General features: G+C 36.6%; 1 long non-coding RNA gene across 13 annotated transcripts in view; it reads right to left on the bottom strand.

The window, feature by feature from the left end:
- Positions 1–21911, bottom strand: part of LOC147581049 (uncharacterized) — a 530577-nt gene that overhangs the window by 148400 nt on the left and 360266 nt on the right. The window contains exon 1 of one of the 13 annotated variants that reach the window (XR_015251348.1): positions 18426–20362. The exons of the other annotated variants lie outside the window; for them this stretch is intronic. This is a non-coding gene — a long non-coding RNA (uncharacterized LOC147581049). Of the gene's footprint in view, positions 1–18425; positions 20363–21911 lie in introns of those variants that run through there. 13 annotated transcript variants of the gene reach the window in all.

Here is a 21911-nt window from a genome sequence, read left to right as displayed (position 1 = left end):
TTATAAAAGTTGACAAAAGTCTCAGATTCTCCCTGAATAGGCTCATTCAAGATCCTAATCTATATAAAAAGAGCAAACTAAATAAAAACATCTTTCTGACCATATATTCTATCATTTCATCTAAGTCACTTGTGGCTTACCACCAACTCAGAAAAATTAATCATCTGTAGTAATATATGTTCAAAGTAGAAACATAGATTCTGAAGTTAAACTGTCCAGGTTCCCACCTCAATTCTGCCACTTGTTAGTTATGCTCCTTGGGCAGATTGCTTGACTATATCAACTCTGTGATATAGTTCTATTTAAAATATGAATAATACTGGGTCATCTGGGTTCTCATTTGGTTAAGTGCCCAACTCTTGATTTTGTCTCAGACCACGTTCTCATAGTTCATGAGCTCAAGCCCTGCGTTGGGCTCCGTGTTGACAGCAGGGAGCCTGCTTGGGATTCTCTTTCTCCCTTTCTCTCTGTCCCTCCCCAGCTCACGCACACAGTCTCTCTCTTTCTCAAAACAAATAAATAAACTTAAAAAAGTAAAATATGGATAATAATGTTACTTACCTCATAGAGCTATTGTGAGAATTAAATAAATTATTATGTGTTTGAACATTGTCTGACACATAATAGATGTTATATGTATGTTTGCTATTACTACTATCATCTAATCTTTTAATTAATTTCTCTGAAAGTAGGAAAATTGAGTAGAGTTAGTATGAATTTGTAACTCACAGCCTTCTTTTCTCTTTGCATCTCTTCTTATCAAAGATATAAGTTGGTAATATTGTAACAGGGTAGAAATGTTAAATTCAAATTAATTTTACCTTTCTCTTAGCATCTTAAGAAATAATTCTGCTTATTTTTGTAAAAAAGGAATATTTTTCTGGGACTGGATAAAAACAAATTCCCTCCTTTCCAAGAGGAAAAGATTAAATTTTTTTTTTCAACGTTTATTTATTTTTGGGACAGAGAGAGACAGAGCATGAACGGACGAGGGGCAGAGAGAGAGGGAGACACAGAATCAGAAACAGGCTCCAGGCTCTGAGCCATCAGCCCAGAGCCCGACACGGGGCTCGAACTCACGGACCGCGAGATCGTGACCTGGCTGAAGTCGGATGCTTAACCGACTGCGCCACCCAGGCGCCCCATCCAAGAGGAAAAGATTAGAAAAGATAATTATGGTTTATGATAACGTATCTTCAAGAAAAGGAAAAGTAGTTTTTAGACAATGGTGAGGAGTCCAGTTATAAAGGTTTCCTGAGATTCTACCTGATAAACCATCAAATTCTGCTGTGTGAGTAATTAAAGAATAGGAGTTCGATGTGCATCAATGAGTAGATGCAGGGAGATTGGAGAGCCTTGGGTGGATAAAAAGAAGTAGCCGATTAGAAAATAATCATTAAAGTCCTTTCTGGAAAGCACCAAGTGAGTGGGAAAAAGAAAGAACATTAAAAGTATATTATTTTGGTGTCCCTGAACCATTTTGAAAGAGTATATTTGACCACAAATCAGTCATTGTATAGATTATAAAGGGACTTTGTATAAATTATTAGTGTTTGCTTCTAAATATTAGAATGCAAAGGATCTATTTCCTCCTTCTATCAAAAGTAGCCTGATTTTCCTTGGAGAAGGAGTTTACCTCTCCCCACAGTGTAGTAGCAATGTTATTGAGGTGGGCCTGGCAGACTGGATTAATCCAGTCAAATCATCTCATCACCATGGTTTGGTATTTAAGAATGAAACATAACCCATTTCAAGCCAGGGAGATCACATGGAAGTACAGTTTTTCTTCAACTGCATGAATTGATCAGATAATGTAAGGTGCAGGACTTCAGTCATCATAAAAGAAGGTAAAGGGGCCACCATGTAGAACTGTGAAAAGAACACTAGTGCCATGGAAGATGGAGCAAGGAGAGAAAGGAAAAAATGAGATGGTTAGTGACTTATTCACTGTGCCAAGTACATAACATCCTTTTTTGAGACTACTGAGTTTATGAAGTCAATAAATTCATTTGTGGTTTTTGATTATACCAGTTTATGTTGAGTTTTCTGTTATTTGCAATTAAAATAGTCCAGCCAACACAAATAGTAATTTCACATCCATATCCTAGGCTTGCACTTGACTAACAAGTGTTCAGGCATATAGTTATTTTGTTTATTATGAGCCACACATCCTGTTAGCTGACCCCTCTGCTGAAAAATGTCACAAATTTTTAATCTAATTCTATCTGATGAGTCCATAAGAATCTCTGAGAGGTTAAATAAAGCATGCTAGAGTAACCAACACGAGGATAGAAGAACTGGAAAACGTTGTTGCAAAACATTTTTTTCCAGTCATTTGTCAGCATCCTAAGTTCTAACCTAATAGTCATAGCAAGCACATAGTAGTTCTAGCTTTATCTACTCATTTAGAGGTAGCACTCCACAGGTCAAACACACACACACACACACACACACACACACACATGCACACACACACATTGAACTATTATCCTACTGTACCAAAGAAAGGCATAGAAGTGGCCTATATTCCAATTTTCAACCACAAATCTTAGTCATACATGGCCATATCATTATTTCTCCTGTATTACTTGGAATAGTAATCACTTTTTCTTTCCTGGAATAATAGGAAAAACGGATGTTCGTAGCAAAATTCCATGTGTTTGGACATGTGAGGCCTGTTAGCCCACAAGATAACCCCTCCCAAAGGACTCATCTTCATATTCTAAAACATGAATTTGAAATTCATTATTTAATATTGTAAATAAATCTTTGAAATTCAAGATACCAAAATGGTTTCTAAACATACGCCAAATTATTTTTATAGTAGCTAGAGTAAGAGCCTCAGTAGATACATGTGTTCTTTCCTTCTTAACAATTTGGTATATTGACAAAAATATATTGGACCAACTCATGACATTCAGGACAATAGTTGAATAATCATGCTAAAAAGCTACTCTCAAATCTTCTAAAGAGTTTTAGAACTTTTACATGATTGTAAAGGATGAAAATAGAAAATTATAATCAATGCCTACTTTGCATTCTCTCATATCACGTTCTAAATTTATCCAGAGGTTTCACATTTCAAATTGTGGTGTGTGTGTGTAAGAGAGAAACAGAGAGACAAAGATACACACACACACACACACACACACACACACACACACACACATACACACACACACAGGGGATTGTTGTTGCTTTTGTTGTTTTTGAATCATTGCTATAGCTCCTTCTAGTTGGTAAACTACTAAAGGTCAAGGACAAAGTCTATTAGGCTGATAAATGGGAGGCTCTCAATGTATATTTGTTGAATGTATAGATGAATAAATTAATGAATAAATAAGTGAATAGTATCATCCTCTATTCTGCATGAATCTAACAATGAAGGCAAATGCTGCAATGACATTAGTGTGTCTATATTCTTAAGTGATCTATAGTTACTGTACAAATATTGAACACCTAAAAATAATAGCCAGCAGAATAATGATGTTCAGACCAGCACATAGAGCAGCATGGTCTTTGACAACTCTTGCTCTTCTAAGAGAACAGCAGACTTCAGAACTATCTAGAAGTGGACGAAAGGGTTATGCTAAGAAACAAGCTTAACTGTCCCAGGGAGTGAGAGGCTTCCTGGGACTTGGATTTTTAACACTATCTCTGGGAAAATCCTGTCAAAGGAAAAATGCATCAGATGCAGTTAAGGCAAGGAAGACCTTATTCAAACTCCTGCAATAAGAGAGGATGAACTCATCTCTATTGAAACAAAGGTGAAAGGGATTTTCTTTTTTAAATTTTAATGTTTATTTATTTTTGAGACAGAGTGCAAGCAGGGGAAGGTCGGAGTGAGGGAGACACAGAATCCAAAATAGGATCCAGGCTCTGAGCTGTCAGCACAGACACTGATGCAGGGCTCAAAGAAAGGATTTTTTTACATTGTTTTTGATGTTTATTTATTCTTGAGAGAGAGACAGAGCATGAGTGGAGGAGGGGCAAAGAGAGAAGGAGACACAGAATCTGAAGCAGGCTCCAGGTTCTGAGCTGTCAGCACAGAACCCCACACAGGGCTTGAACTCACAAACCACAAGATCATGCCTGAGCCAAAGTCGGCCGCTTAACTGACTGAGCCACCCAGGCACCCCTGGGAGAAAGGGATTTTAAGCTGGGGTACCTGGGTGGCTCAGTTGGTTAAGTGTCTGACTCTTGCTTTTGGCTCAGGTCATGATCTCATGGTTCATGGGTGGGAGCCCTGCATTGGGCTCTGCACTGACAGTGTAGAGCCTTCTTGAGATTCTCTCTCTCTCCCTCTCTCTCTCTCTGCCCCTCCCTTGCTCACTCGCTCTCTCTCTCTCTCTCGCAAAATAAATAAGCTTTTTAAAAATTTTACAAAAAAGAAAGAGTTTTTAAGCTTTGGAGCAAGCTAGTGGGAAAGTATTGGAGGACATTAGGAGGGAAATTGGTCAATGGGATTAGGCCATTTATGTTTGTTAATTATTGTTTTTTGAAATTAGGCTCCTACCTTCCCACAAAAACTAAGAAATAGCATGCTATCTTTCTTGATGGTCACTTGTCAAAGAGATGATTCTCAGGTCCCCCAGAAAGATATTCCTGGGTTGTGAAACTGTCAAGTGGCTGTGAGAAGATTTACAATTTCAAAGAGGCAGAGAAAATTTTCAGTGGAACGTTTTCTAAAGTTAATGCTCTAAGAAAGGGAGATTTGGGCCTAGAGTAAAAAAAAAAAGCATATCTAAAGTTTAGTCAAACTGAGGAGAATGTTAAGGCTATCATGCTCAGTCCCAGGGCACCTGGGTGGCTCAGTTGGTTAAGTATCCAACTTTGGCTCATGTCATGATCTCACAGCTTGTGAGTTTGAGCCCTGCATCAGGCTTTGTGCTAACAGCTCAGAGCCTGAAGCCTGCTTCAGATTCTGTGTCTCCTTCTTTTTCTGCCCCTCCCCTGCTCTCTCCCTCTCTCTGTCTCTGTCTCTCTCTCAAAAATAAATAAACATTAAAAAATAAAAAATTAAAAAAAAGACCATCACACTCAGTCCCAAGCAAACTGGGAGAATTGTCACCTACTGGATGTTAGGTGTTGCACAGAACTTCACTAAAAATTCTCTATAGCTAAAATTTGAGATATTCACATTTAGCAAATTCTCACATAAATCTATGACTTGATTAGTTTTGCAGGCCTACCAAGAATATGACTGCTTTTTTTCTTGGAGTATATCTATCTCAAAATACAAAAATTATTTTTGTTTCCATGAAATAGTTTTTAGAAACACTTATTTTTGGAACTTTTGTTGGGTTTTACTAAAACGAAGGTTTCTTATTCAGTAAAAACATCTTTAAACAAATCACACACACACACACACACACACACACACACACACACACAAAGCATTTAAAGAATGAATCTGTGTTCCATGATGCTTTTGCTGAGCAATAAAATCCCCTACAAAGGGTTTTAATTTATTGCTACACATTCCACCTCCTCATCCCCAACCTTAGCATTGTTTCAGATACTAAGAAAATCAAAGACCTGAGATTTGCTTCTTTCAAAAACATGAATTACAATAATGTGGCCACAAGGTCAACTTTGATCATTTAAACTCTGATGATAAGGACATGATAATTTCTATGTAGCTTGAAATAGCAGGTCTGTTGAAAACAGTCTTTCTGCTGTAATGAAAAATAAATCTCATAAGTTTCCAAGTTAAAATGAATCAGTACTTTATTTAATAATATTGTATTGTTCATTTCCTATATTTTTAGTTCTTAGGAGAGTTCTGAGGCCATATGGTGAAGGAGTTAGACTCTAGAAATGCATTGAACCAAACATAGAACTAGGGACAAAAAGGAAAACCCTTTTCCAAAATCTGTGGCCAATTCATTGTTAGCTTGAGCCAAAAGAGGGAAATGAGAAAGAGCCTAGATATTTTTGTAAAGAACCAAATAAATTCTCAGTCAAATATCAACAACCTTCAATGTTTACCATATTAGAAGAAAGACCATCACATCATCAGTAGCTTAAGACTACATTAAATTTCTTCAGAGGGTAAAAGAATGAATTGGTAGTTCCAGCAGTTTTTATCCCCCATGCTAATTCCAGGAATTCTATTTCTCTATGGTGTGTGTATGTGTGTGTGTGTGTGTGTGTGTGTGTAACAGTTCTGAGAAACTGTCCAGAGGTGATAAAATTAGAAAAATGTTACAATGCACTTACTATATTAAGAGTTGAGAGAAAAACAGAAACCTCATCGAGTATATATAACGAACAGAAAATGGGTGAGTTTGGGTGAGTAAGAATGAATACACACACACACACACACACACACACACACACACACACACACACATTTATTAGCTCATTCAAAAAATATTTACTGACCAGACCATCTTCTATGTGCCCAGGCCTTATTATAGGTAATATATGAGTAGGAATGTTCTCTGTGGAACTAACATTCAACAAATAGCTTCATGTATGTATCATCACTCCAACACAACAGAAATCTAGTTCTTGCTCTTAATACACATTGAGCAGGCAGGTTTGTCATCAAAACAACCCTCTTCCATGCCATCTTTCAGAATGAAATTAAAAGAGGCTCTGCCATCTTTAATATATGGCTTCTAAGATCACTCTGGAAGTTGTCTCCATTCTAGCTTGCTGAAATGGAGAAAAATTAGTGGTGGATGGTCAAGGAGAAAGCCAGGGACATTTAATGGTCTAGGCTTGGAAGCAACCCAAGGCTCATCTACTCACTTTATGACTAGAACTGGTCAGCTGGATGCAGGAGGGTGTGGGAAATTTTGTCTTTTGCTTCCCATCAGCACTTCATAACATGGAAGAGGAAAACGTGTTTTTTGGTAGATAGCCATTTCTTCTATAATCTATCTCTCTTACCACCAAATATTATTCTGTACCCCATCCCCAAGGAGACAATTCAAAATCCAATCCAGTTGCTGTGTTCACTACAAAGTCCTTCTCTATATAGGAGATGCACTATCTTTTCCATCCATTCTAGATGTGACTTCTCATAATTTAATGACCTATGAACTAAAAGGTCAATTATTTGCATCCTCCAACCTGACATGCCTATTTTTATAAGGTGGAGCAAGGATGGAAATAAGCACTACCATTCAAAATGTTGAAGAATACAAGATAGCAATCACTCATTCATAGCAATAAGGCATCCTAATTGGCAGTTATTGTGGAGGTCTCTACCTTAGCAGTGATGAAAAGTCCTTTATTTACCCAGAGACTATTATCTGGAAGAAGCTGTTTTCATCTATTGTCCTTCAGAGCCATATCTCAACAGTGGTGTTGAAGAGTATGTCCTCCTTGAAGGATGCACAGATTTCACAACTCCCTTCTTGTTACAATACAAATTTGTTAGCTAAGGAGTTGCTATAAGGTTTGAGCCATCCAACATTTCTTTGGAAACATAAGTCTTTCAAAAACAGTAGGGTTCTGATTTACTTGCCTCCAGTCAGCACCAGGTGCCAGTAACTATAACTTATATTTTCTCCTAGACATAATTCTCAAGACTGATTTATTTCTTTGCTTCCATGCCTCTATGTCTCCCTTCATGGCAGCCATCTTGAGGCCACATGAAGTGACACACTTGAGTGGAAAGGAAGAATTTTGAATTTAAATCTTTCAAAGCTGAGTTCCTCAGTTAATGAGAACCCTGGATGACCCTTTGTTACTTATGCCCTTTTTAGATCTTGTTTCCTACTGTTCAATTTTAGACTCTTTACCCTTTTGTTTCTGTTCATGAATTAGTCAATCTTGCTTAAATTCTATAGTGTTTGTGTAGAGTATCTTCCCAAATGTAGTAAATAACAAACAACCCATGTTACTAACGTTCTGCTGTCCAACCTCTTCTAGAGTTATAAACTTTGTAGGCACTTACTCTGCCTTCTAAATAGTTGAAGGCTATACTTCTCTTTAATAATACAGTTAGACTAACTGACATAAAACATGGAACCCAAAAAGTACACTGTTGTAAGCATAATGGAAGATTATTTCTATTCATGTGGAAGTATTAGGTAGTTGAACAGTTTAGTGGGATCATCCTTGTACACACAAATATTCAAGAACCCATTCTGATGGAGCCATTGACATTTTCAACATGTTTTCAAGGGCACCTGGGGATTACCCTAATTCTAGCCAGAGAGAAAGTATAGAAGGGATAAAGAAGCATAGGCAAAGATTTTAGCAGCTAAACCTTTAAGTGTCACATGACATGTCTGCTCATAGTTCCTTGGCCAGAACTACTTACATGGCTCCACCTAACTGCAAGAAAGATGAGAAATGCACTACTTCCCTTTAATGACTGTATGTTTCAGAAGGGGAACCACATTTTTGTTGTTGTTGATGGACAATTAGCCAAATCTGCTACAACTTGTTGACTTGGTAGTAGATGAGAAGAAGGGGAAGACATTTGGGGGTGGTTGGGTAGGGTTGGCTATCATTTGAAGAGACACTTCCGTCAGACAGATTGATATAGGAAGGCTTGGAGTGGAAAGATCCTGGCTTTTTGTTGTTTTAAACATCTCAGAGAGGGTCACTGTGCCTAACGCAGAGTGAATAGTGGAAATAGGGAAAGGTGATACTGAGAGGTAAGCTCAGGACAGATCAAGCAGGGAGAATTAACAGATTTGAATTTAATTTTAAATGTAATAGTTTAGAATATATTTTAAGTAAAAAAAGAAATTATTAGACATTTTAAAGACCATATTGGAGTTTTAAAAAATTCCCGTTTGCTGTATGGAGAATGGTGGTAGATATAATGGTCAGAAGAATGAGACAATCATACTAATCTTGATAAGACAGTAAAGAATGTGCAGAAGAAAAGTGGAGAAAAATCTCACCTTATATATATCATTAAGCCATTAATTAGGTCTACATGGATCGCTTGGATGGTCATTCTTTGTGAGACATAAGAAACTGCTGTCTAAAAACACAAGATGCTTACCAACCTAAATGAAAACTTGAAGGCAAGGGTCTCATTTGGACAAAGAATATATGTGTTCTTCTCCTCTTTCTACATGTACCCAATATATTTTTCCCCTTTTATTAACCTTTATTTCTTCATATTAAAAATCTGCTTGCTAAATTATTTAAACATTTTATGATAGAAAGTAATAGCATATTTTTCTTTTTCCTTTTTTTTTTTTTAACATTTATTTATTTTTGAGAGACAGAGAGAGGCAGAGTGTGAGCAGGGGAGGGGCAGAGAGAGAGGGAGACACAGAATCCAAAGTAGGCTCCAGGCTCCAAGCTGTCAGCACAGAGCCTGATGCGGGCTCAAACTCACAAACAGCGAATTCATGACCTGAGCCAAAGACCGACGCTTAACCTACTGAGCCACCCAGGCGCCCCTATAGCATATTTTTCTTAATCGGAACTTCCTTACACAAGGATTAGAGATCTCATGGACAGTGTAGAGAAATGAATATTTTTGTGTTTCTGTACAGTTAGGCTTTTCAGAGAAAAGAAAACTGGAAGGTGGATTAAAGGAAAAGGCTTGCTAGTTAAAAGGTGAGTGGGGGCACCTGAGTGGCGCACTTGGTTAAGCACCTGACTAGATTTTGGCTCAGATCATGATCTCACAGTTCATGAGATGGAGCCCCACATGGGGCCCTGCGCTGACAGTTTGGGATTTTCTCTCTCCCTCTCTCTTTCTGCCCCCTCCCCGTGTTTGTGAGTTTTCTCTCTAAATAAATAAATAAATAAACAAACAAACATTTTTTTTTTTTTTTTTAAAGATGAGTGAATAGTGAGAGATCTCCAGAGAGATTTAAAGGATTTACCTCCTTGGTGTTTGTTTACATTTCAAAGGACGAAACCCAGAGTCTTTTTTTTTTTTTTACATTTCAAAGAATTTTAAATCATTAGGGAGTAAAGATTTCTCTGCCTTTTTCAGGAGGGAGGGGGAACTGTGTAGCCTATATAAATTCCCACATTCATAATTTGGGCCTTCTTATCCTGTAAGGCAAAAAATTCCCTTGCACATATATGCCCATGTGACCCTGACTGCATCACCCCAAAGGGGGAAGAATAGGGCATGGAGAATTAATGTTATTGCTACAAGAGATAATACCCTGTCCCTAATCCAGAGCCTTGATGTTTACTCTCAGGATAATATAAACAAATGCAGATATTAGAAATGTATTGGATTTATCAAAGGCAATCCTTTCAAAGAATATGTACCACAGATGGATGGAAAATCATGGAAGGGTAAACATACAAGAGTGGTATCCACCTCTAAAAATAGCACCCATGACAATAAAGCTCAGAACAAACTGAGACTTGTGAAAAATAATAAGAACACTATAAAGGGATTTATAGATACTCCTTAAGCAAGAAGATGAGCAATGAAGGGAAAGAGGCTGTAATACTAAGACTGAAAGAAAGTCTTTTAATAAGGAAAATAATGTGTTATTTTCACTAAAACAAATCCAAATTCCTTCACTGTTTGATTAGGGTAATAAATTACATATAGTGGAATTTATTTAGGCAAGGCATTTTGACAGTTAGTTATAATACCTTTGTAGAATTTTTTAAATAGGCTAGATTTATACAGTTATTGGGTGATTATATGGCCAAATTATAATTTTGCATTGCATTAATGATTAATAGTGTCTTGTAGATCAGAAAAATGTTCACCACTGGTTGGCCATAAGATTTGATCCTGTTATACATTTTAATTAGACTTGGCTGAAAGAAATAATGTAGTCTTTTGAACAACAGAATTATGATTCAAAATTATCTAAGCTAGGTAAGCCAAACTATAAGAATAAGTGCAATTGATAAATTCTCACTTGGATTCAGAAAGCTAGTTACAAACTGGGAGCCCTGAATTAGCAGCAGCATAATTTGAACCTATCTTTGACACTGGAACCCAATATTTGTCATAAAAGTTAGACTTTAGCTAAATCACTGTGCCATAGGTTTTGGTCCTAGCATTATGACTCAAGAGCTGAGAGATGTGGAGGAAGCCACTCAGTTGCGTAAGCCTGTCACTTTCTTGTTCTGTGCGTGGTATCAATTCAAAAGAATTTCAGAATTGTGATCTATTATTACCATTCCAGCCTTACAACACTGTATCTGGTTCTAGAAGATTCACTTCAGGAAAGACATTGGCAAACAAGAAAGTATCCTGAGAACAATAGCCAGAAAATAGCAGAATCCAAAACCTAAGTAATGGTACCCATTTGAGAACGAAGGACTTTTATCTACTAGGTAGGGAATGTCATCTATACAAAGCAATATTATATTGACATTATAAGGGCTTGTGTGGGGGGGAACATAGATAAGGAATAACAGAGTTAACTTTGTTAACTGAATATTTAGAAAAAGTGGCATAAATTAGAAAAAAAATGTAGCAATAAACATTTCAAGTCCATTTTGAATTGTTTTAATTAATTAGATAATGGGAAGTGTTGCCTTATGGACAACCAGTTTTGCCATAGGAAGAAATTCTAGGACCAACAGATAGATGTTAGTAACACAGAGTAATAACAGTAAAACCTTTTCAACTCTAAAAAGAATTCCCTTAGAAATAAAGAATGCCAAGTTCCTGAAAGTGCTCAAGCTAAGGCTGGAAAACCATGTAACTGGAGATGGGGTTGCTGTAAGATAACCCCCACGAGCTTTTCCAAATACAATTCATTATCCTATTAAATGAGTAAAGCCTATGTGGAAAAGGTTAGGAATACAGGAATATCAAAATAATATAAAAATATCTAGTAAAATTTGCAAAGGATAATGTTAGAGTAGAATCTGGAAATCATGTCTCTGGAAAGATTTTTCAGGAATGCAAGAATCAATGGAACAAAATGAATTTTGCAAGAAAAGCACTGAAGCTTGAAAAATAAAAGCTATTTGAAAAGAAAGTAAAATTCCAATTTTAGTTTTCCCAACATAACTATAGATTTATGGGTTCAAATTTCCAAATCACTAACATTTTACAATTTTCAATTCTTAGGTCACTGTGAATATCACATAATACACACAAATAAAACACATTATGCATATCTGCTCATACAAAGATTTGTATGCCCATTTAGAAATAATCTAAATAGGATTTTCTCAGATGCTGAGAGCTTTATGGATTTTAAAATTTAGGATAATCCAGAATCATTTCAGCCATTAACTACAATCTAAAATAGATGAAATTTCCTTACTATGTTTAGCTGAAGGCCACATTTATTTACTTTTTATTTTATTTAGTATTTATTTGTTTTTCATGATGTTTTCTCAGTCTTTTTGCATGTTTCATATCATTTGTCTTTAGAAGAGATTTCCATGAGACAAGGCGGACCATCACTATAATTTCTAGTTTATAGATTCAGGGGGTTTCATTCATTTGTTCATTTGGTTCATATTTACTACTCAGAATAATCATGTATGATATCAAATAGTGGCAATATTATGGTGAGCTACTACCAAAGGCAAGTGATTAAAATAACTGGTGAAAGGTGTCAAGTGCTATGAAGTGATATAGCAGAGGCACTTGACCAAGAACTGAGGCAGGAGGCAGTTCATAAAAGAGATATGGTCTCAGTTAGTCCTGAAGTTTGAAGAGGAATTATTCAGAATAAGGAGGAAAAGGTACTCCAGACAAAAGAAAAAGCCCATGTGAAAGTAGAGGTATATAAGAATCGACAGGCACTAGGACTTGAAAGAATAGAATTGTGCTGGCACATAGAGTGCATGGGGGCAAAGCAGGTGTGCAAAAAAAAAAAAAAAAAAAAAAAAAAAAACCCAAAACAAAACACCCAAAAAACCAAAAACAAATAAAAAACCCCAAAAACTATATAGCTGAGCAGGAACTATACTTTTTAAAGGCGTATCAATAAATTTAATCTTTGTCCTGAAAGCAGTGAGAAGATATTGAAGATTTTTGTCTGCCTGAAAGTAGTGTCAGAACTTGCTCTGATATGAAGAATGGACTTACGACTAAGACTGGATCTTGGGGTGACTGGGTGGCTCAGTCAGTTGGGTGACTGACTTCAGCTCGGATCATGATCTTGCTGTTTGTGGGTTTGGGCCCCGCGTCGGGCTCTGTGCTGACAGCTCGGAACCTGGAGCCTGCTTCGGATTCTGTGTCTCCCTCTCTCTCTCTGCCCCTCCTCCACTCGCACTCTGTCTCTCGAAAATAAATAAACGTTAAGACTAAGATTGGATACAAGAAGACCATATGGGGGTCCATGACAGTCCATCATATGATGGACCTACCATGAGCATGATAGTGCTCATGTACTTACTAGTACTTACCATGATGATCCTAGGGAAGATCCTACAGTTTCAAAACATATGTTTTAAAGAAAATCCACAAAACTTTGTTACTGGTTGCTTACGGGGAGTGAGGGGGATAAAGGAATCAGAGATCACCTCCAGTTTAGAAAACTGAGTAGATGGTAGTTCCAAGGAAATAGAAGACACTAAACAAATTAACATAAGTTTGGTTTGCTTTTGAACATTTTCAGTTTCAGGAAGTTTAAAAAATAGAGATAACAAGGAAGAAAATACACAGATCTAAGACTCAGCCTAAAGACAAAATCTTATATCTGATAAGTTATTTTCCAAAACATATAAAGAATTCATCCACTCAATAGCAAAAAACAAAACAATCCAATTTAAAACTGGGCAGAGGAACTGGACAGACATCTTTCCAAAACAGACATATAATGGCCAAAAGCACATGAAAAGGTACTCCACATCACTAATCATCAGGACAATGCAAAATCACAATGAAATATCACCTCACAACTGTTAGAATGGCTACTATCAAAAAGAAGAATTAAGTGTTGGTGAGGATGTGATGAAAGGGGAGCTCTTGTGCACCACTGGTGGGAATGCAAATTGGTGCCACCACTGTGGAAAGTAGGATGGAGGTTCCTTAAAAAATTATAAATGGGACTACCATAAGATCCAGCAATCACTTTTGGGTATATATGAAAACAGGATACGAAAGAGATATCTACACTCCCATTATTTTCAATAGCCAAGATATGGAAACAATGTAAGTGTCCATTTATAGATGAATGGATAAAGAAGATGTGGTATATATATACAATGAGATATTATTATATTATTCAGCCATGAGAAAGAAATTCTAATATTTGTGACAACACACATGGATCTTGAAGCATTATGCTAAGTAAAATAAGCCAGACAAAGAAAGATAAATATTGGTTGGTTTCACTCACATGTTGAATCTAAGAAAAGGAAAAGTCATTCTCATAGAAACAGAGAGTAGAAAACCAGTTGTGGGGGACTAAGGGGTGGGAGGAATTAGGAAGAGGTTGGTAAAGGATACACATTTTCAGCTATAAGATGAACAAGGTCTTAGGATCTAACATATAACATGATGACTGTAGTTGATAACACTGTATTGTGTAATTGAATTTTGCTAAGAGTAGAACTTAAATGTGTTTTTTTAAAAAAAAAAAGATGGTTTTATTTATATTTACATCTCACAGCCACTACCATACATAACACCCAGTAAGTTGATGATGAATTAAAGGATATGAAGAATAATCTGGGTCCATCCATTTCAATGTAAGTTATCCTTTCAATTATAAATGGCCCTTGATGTCTATTTTTACTGTTTTATAAACTGTAAATAGATATAAACTAGTGATCTTTTAGGAGGAATGAAGCCAAAGTGTTTAGGAAGAGAGAAGTCAAATACTAAAAATACAGCTCGCTAAGAAAGGAGCGGGGGAGAGAAGGTATATATGCACGTTATCATCTCTGCCTCACCCATTAGCCTCTCTTTTATTCTGTTTCTGAGTCCCTTTATTTCACAGAAAAATACTTCTGGAGATTATATGGAGAAATGCTGAACTGTAAAGGACTAAGGGCAAGGAAGGGAGGAGTGGTCTCTTTGTGGGATGCTACAGACTGTACACAAAAAGCATTGGCAATTGACAACTTGATGGCACAGAGACCGATATCAGAACCCTGCATAAAACTAAAGTATTAACAATGTCTTCCAGTCTCCTTTGAAGAGACTACCTTTTTGATTAGTGTGCTCATTTCTTACATCCTCCATTCCTTTTCAATATTTGGTCAGAGATGGGAAGCAAGGAACTGAATTCACCGGTAGAGGAAAGAGGTTTAAGAGCAGATTTCTAATGCAGATGGAGATGAAGGCCAGACGTATCAAGGGTGCAAAGTCAGTGTATCAGATAATAATAGAAAGCCACATGTAAAACACAGGCCAGGAAATGACTCGATGTCTTACAGTGCTCAGTCATTTTCCTATTAAGAAACATGCTTTTTACTAGCCACAGGAAAAGCTCCTTGCTACTTTTGCCTGCTGGAATGTAGGATACACATTTCATTGGTCTCTCTTCCTGAAATCTGTGGCTTGAAACTTGGAGAGCAGAAAGGTCATTAGATTTAGCTGGCCTAAAATAATAATACTCCAGGAACCAATTTCAATTGTCAAGTAAAAGCGTTGGCTTGAGATCTAAAATCCTGTAATTTACTGGAATGAATTAATTGACATCTTTAAAATGCAAAATTTATTTGCAGCATTTAAGAAAATGTGTAGCCTCTGTGAATTAGGGCTGTGTCTTAAGAGAAAAGTATTAGTTTAAGCCCAACACTGAATTTTAAAAGACATTTTATATTTTGTATAATTTGATAAATTTGATATTTAAAAAAATTGAGTTTTATTTATTTATTTTGAGAGAGTGAGAGAGAGAGAGACAGAGAGAGAGAGAGAGAGAGAGAGAGAGAGCGAGCATGAGCAGGGGAAAGGCAGAGAGATGGAGAGAGGAGAGAATCCCAAGCAGGCTCCACAGATAGTACAGAGCGCCATGTGGGGCTCCAGCTCACAAACCATGAGATTATGACCTGAGCCAAAATCAGGAGTCGGATGCCACCCAGGTGCCCCATAAATTTGATATATTTATCAGTAATTATCTCTTATCCTTTACCTTCAGCAAGGAATGAGATTTTAATTTTCAATATACCAACCAAAATTTTCACAAAGGATGTTGCTGAAACTTTAATATTTTATAACACCAATGTAGAGATGTTCCTACCTGCTTCTTCACTTCCAGTATATTCCAGGATTATGTATAGTTATAACTCTCCAAATTTAACTGTCAAATGAAGAGATCAGGATTTTCTTTAAAATTCTAAATTAAGAGAGCTATCATATATAGGAAAATATTATTTTTTCTATGGATCATTAGTAATGTCCAGGACAGATTTTTTTCATACATGGTCTCTTATATATGTGTTTGAACATTTCTCTTAAGCTTCTAGAATATGTGTCCTTGAGGTATGTGCCAAGGAAAGGCAAGGGAAAACCATAGGATGGTTGTGGTAATGAGCTCAGTATTCATTTAAAGGACCCTCACCTGATGTTAGGTCTTCCAAAATCCTTATATTCTGAATGAAGTGGTCATTCCTTCTACTTAATAAAAAGTATTTTCAATAATTTATAAATAAACCATGGAGTCCTGATGTAAAAAATTCTGTCAGACCCACTGGGGTAAGGAAGACATAGACATTTTGATTTCTTGGAGCACTTAGTGGAAGGTCATAATCTCTCTCTTTTAATGTTTATTCATCCATTCTGAGAGAGAGTGAGCAGGGGAGGGGCAGAGAGATAGAGAGGGAAGAAGAGAGAGAGAGAGCGAGAGAGTATGAATCCCAAGCAGGCTCCGTGCTGTCAGTGCAAAGCCCAATGCAGGGCTTGATCTAATGAACTGAACTGCAAGATCCTGACCTGAGTTGAAATCAAGAGTCGGTACCGACTGAGCCACAGAGGCACCCCAGGTCATAATCTCTTTAAATGGTGTGGGTTTTGCCTATTGTAGGACAATTCATAGCAGCAGGGAATTTGATATTTCCTAGGGTAGGTTTCAGCTCTCAGAATTTACTTATGGATGTACATATGAATTCTTATCACAACTATGGAGATTATATATAATATAATAAAATTAATACAATACATTTATTTATATTGTATTATATATAATATATAATATGTAATATATAATATAATATATAATATACAATACATATAATATATTATATAATATATAATATATAATACATATAATATAATATAATATATAATATATAATACAATATAATATATAATACAATATATAATACATTGCAATATATATACAATACAATACAATATAATAATATATAATACAATATATAACACAATACAATATACAATATATTATATTGTACCATATATTAATATAGGATATTGATTTTTCTCCTTTGCTCTGGGGAAGATGTAAAGTCATTTGTTCTCAAGCCTGGCTGCTATTGGATCACCTGGGGAAGCTTTTAGAAATTCTGATGCCTGAAATCTACCTCCAGAGATTCTGAGTCTATCGGATTAGAACAATGGTATTTTTAAGCTTTCTGGGTGTTTCTAATGTGCATCTGAGGTTAAGAATCATTGTTTTTGGCCACTGTGCAAAGCCAGACCTCTTTGGTCCCATGACAGTGACTACTTCTTGAATTTTGATCTTAGATGTAGAAATGCCTAAGTTTGAGTTCATTCTCAGCACCCACTAGCTGGGAGGGGCCTTGTTAGTTTCTAATGTTGAGATTACTTTATGTGAATTATAGAAAATAATATCAGCTATCTCATGGGATTGTGGGGAAGACTAAATGAGATTCTGCAATTTAAAATTATTAACTAAGGGGCGCCTGGGTGGCGCAGTCGGTTAAGCGTCCGACTTCAGCCAGGTCATGATCTCGCAGTCCGTGAGTTCGAGCCCCGCGTCGGGCTCTGGGCTAATGGCTCAGAGCCTGGAGCCTGTTTCCAATTCTGTGTCTCCCTCTCTCTCTGCCCCTCGCCCGTTCATGCTCTGTCTCTCTCTGTCCCAAAAATAAATAAACGTTGAAAAAAAAATTAAAAAAAAAAAAAATTATTAACTAAGGGCTTAGCATAGAATCTGTCTGAAATATATACTGTTACTCCAGCTACTGCTGCTGCTCTCATACTTCTCTGATTACTAACCGTGTGATTCAAACATTTCAAGTGGAGAGATGGCCATGGTTGGTGGCTCTTTGCATATTCCTCCCCACAGGGTGAGGCCAGATTTCTACCCAAGTCCGCAGTATGGCTACTTCTCCTGCCAGCACATTTGACTCAAACCTCCTTCCCATACAACACAAATGTTTTTGAATTGTTCTCTTAGACTTATGTCGCCTACTGAAATGTAAGCCAAGTAAAAACAGAGCAATTGTCTTCTACTTTGCACTATATATTTTCAGTATACTTGTCTATATCAGACTGAAATCTTGAAGTGAGGGTTGAAGTCCAATTCTTCTTCATGTTTATATAACGTCTTGTCTAATTTTTTACACAGGGTAAACACTCAAGGTGAGTAAGTGAATAAATGAGTCAAAAAGTTATATACCTGACAACCCATGCAGATCATATCTTGCCTTCTCTGGCTTTTGGTATCAGGAAAAGCATCCCAGAATTAAAAGTCTTGGTAGCTCAGATCACACTATATTTTTTCTTGTCAGCTGAAAGCTTAGTGATGGCATAGGCTCTGTCTGTTATTCTCCCCTAGGAGAATTCCAATCACACAGCAGATGCTCAATAAATACCTGGAATAGGACAGTATGAATTTACGGATAAATACTTGGCATATAAGCTCTTTAACCTCTGCCAAATCTTTCCTGAACTTTATGATCCATGTGGATGCTTTCTAGCCTCTGGGCAATTCATTTGCATCTCTCAAGTCAGGGTATCCATACGTGGTGTCTTCTCATTGTTCCAGAAGTACATGCATATCATTTGTATGTGTGTATGCTTTTTTTCACTAAGTTAGACTACATCCTTTTCAAAGAAGGGGTCAAAGGTTTTCCTCCTTTTATATCACCCATACTACTTAGCCAAGGTCTGGACATGCCTTGAATGATGATTAATATAAATGTTTATTGTTCTATTCCCAAGCAGCAAAGTCAAGCATATTGTTGTTATTATTCTTCCCACTTTCCACTTCAGTTTTATGTTATAGGGAAGCTTAAAAAATCACCTTCCATAGGGAAATCTTGTAGGAGATTAAATCCTTCTTTATGCAGGCCAGCGTGGGTGATGAGGGCTGCATGGAAGAGAGGGAATGCATGGCCTGACTCAGGGCTGGTCCCACTCTGTGTCTCAGAGACCTCAGCAAGTAAGTAAACAGGGTCTAAATGAATTCTGCAGACGATACTAAAATGGGAAATGTTGGAATAATAAAATGGGCCCTAGCAAGGAAAATAAAATAAGGTTCAAGTTGGAAAAAAGAACTAACACATCTAGAGGAAAAATAATTCAAAACACAGATTCAGTAGGAGGGACAAACTTGGAAAGCAGCACATGTGGCAGGCTACCCTCACACAGTCCAAAGCCTGGGTTGACATTTCAGTGCACTCATTCCCCTTCCTCCCCCTCATCCCTGAAAGGGCAACACTCTTCTATTGTTCTGACAAAATTGGAGGCTGACATTTTCATATCCCAAGTTCAACCCTGTGACTTGAACAGGTAAATGTAACCGGGAAAGATGAGACGTAAGTAATGAATTGGACAAAGAAAAATGTAAATATTTATCCACAATGATAATGTCTCAGAGCAGAACAAGAATAGATTATCAGAACAGAAACTAGGTGGCAAAACACACTCTACAAAATAAAATATTACTATTAATACTCCACCACACCTTCAATCATGTTTATTTTATGGCCACAGCACAAGGGCTCATACTTTAAAAAGATGAACTGAGGTTCAGAATGTGTTACCATTTTGGGTTTTTCCTCATATCCACAGTGCATCTTATCTGTAGCACCACTACTGGCCTTTTCATGGCCTTCGGCTCTCAAATGTCAGCCACACCACTTGCACTTCTACCAAGACAGAGTGAAAGAATTGACATTTCTAGAGGGCTGGGATAGGCTATTCTTACTACTACTTTCTGTAGTATGAAATTATTTTAATGCAAGCTCACAATTAATTCTCAAAAATTGATTATGGCCTCCAATAGTCTATTTAACCCATATCATTTATCATTTCAGTTAATTTTTACTATGTTTCCCTACCTATCCATACTAAGAGTTAAAAGGAACAAGGGCACCTGGCTGGCTCAGTTGGAGGACTGTGCAGCTCTTGACCTCAGGGTTGTGGGTTCTAGCCCCATGTGGGGTGTAGAGATTGCTTAAATAAATAAAACTTTAAAAAAGAGTTAAAAGGAACAGAGGAATCTCTGTATCCCAAGTATATTTGGAATCTTGCACAAATTCAGATTAGCATGAAAACCAGACAAAAAGAAAAGACAGACTAAATATATTGAGAATTTCATCATTAGCCTGTTGCCTGATTCTCATTTGCTCCACCCTTATTTCTTTTAGGCCAAGGGTATGAGACTGCAATTATTTTCAAGGTTTCTAAGAAAAAAATTGTTTACTATCATTACTATAATAAGCAAGAACCCTGGCAGTTTTTAGGTGTGAATAAATTTCACACAAAATGATAACAATGTATACTTTCATTTTCTTAAGGGATATTTGGACTAAAATCTATCTTGGACTTCCACGTCTGAACAAGATGAAGTAAAAGAGTCTAAGTTTACTCTGTTGCCTGAAACAACCCAAAATAGACAAGCCATATGAAAAAGGGTTTACACGATACTACACATCAGGCAGTGAAAAACACTGATCTGTGAAAAAAGGGACAACAAACAAATGAGACCTACCATTGCCCCAGCATGTTACTTAGGAGACTTTTCAGGTCACAATACAGGGAGGAATCCAGATACAGACTGGCAAACTATGTAAAATGAGAAAACAGAGCTGAAATTCTGGGGAGAACAAGGCAGCCAGAGTTCCCAGGAAGAGGTACCAGAGAGGAAAGAGAGTCACAGAGAGAGATCTAGTTTTGAAGAGGGTCCATCTTGAGTATCCAGTTGAGTAGTGATCAACAAAGCCATGTGAGGAAACTACCCAAGACAAGAGGAAAAATTACCAAAAAAGATAGAGATAACATTCCTCAGCACTCATACAGGAGAAGGGATCATATATGTTCTCACTAACCAAATTGGAAAACCTCAAAATTCATGGGTCAGTAGGTAGAATACACAAAATGGTCTTGCCTCAATAGTGGGGAATAGTTAGCCATAGACTAATAACTGTTCTAGTCTTGCCTAATAAATATTAAAAGCAAAACAAAAAATCAACTTTTTTCATGTAACAACTTCATTCTAAAATAAAGCTCAACAACATTTGTGGTAATAAAAAATATTCACTACCAAACTGAGTAAGATTCACAATGTTTAGCATCCGATAAAGAATTACCAGGTAACAACAAAGCAGTAAAATATGACCCAGAATGAGGGCTAATTAATCAAAACCAAGCCAGAACTGACACAGATGTTAAATTGCAGATAGGAATAGTAAGTATGTATTATGAATATATTACATATATTCAAAAGTTAAATAGGGATATGAAAGACATAAAAAAGTATACTTCTAGAGATGAAAACTGTGTATGATATAAAAAAATACACTGATGGGATTAATGCCAGAGTAGATTAGACACTGCAGAATAAAAGATACATGAACTTGATAAAGTGATAGAACTGTCCAAGATGAAACAAAGAGATGAATACAGCATCAGAGAAACGTGGGAAAAATTCAAATGGCTTGGTATGTATATAATTTGCATTCTGGAAGAAGTGGGGAAAAGGAGGGAGGCAAAAGGAAAGAAAGAAAGAAAGAAAGAAAGAAAGAAAGAAAGAAAGAAAGAAAGAAAGAAAGAAAGAAACCTAATGGACACTTTCTTTTTTAATTTGAAAATAATCTATTAAGTACATAAGTCCAAGAATCCCAAAGTATAAGGAACATGCAGAAAACTATACCACGGT

This window comes from Puma concolor, chromosome B2, assembly GCF_028749965.1.
Source record: "Puma concolor isolate L17-30 chromosome B2, mPumCon1.1.hap2, whole genome shotgun sequence".
In the NCBI taxonomy this organism is placed as follows: Eukaryota; Metazoa; Chordata; class Mammalia; order Carnivora; family Felidae; genus Puma; species Puma concolor.
This window is presented reverse-complemented; position numbering and strand designations above follow the sequence as displayed.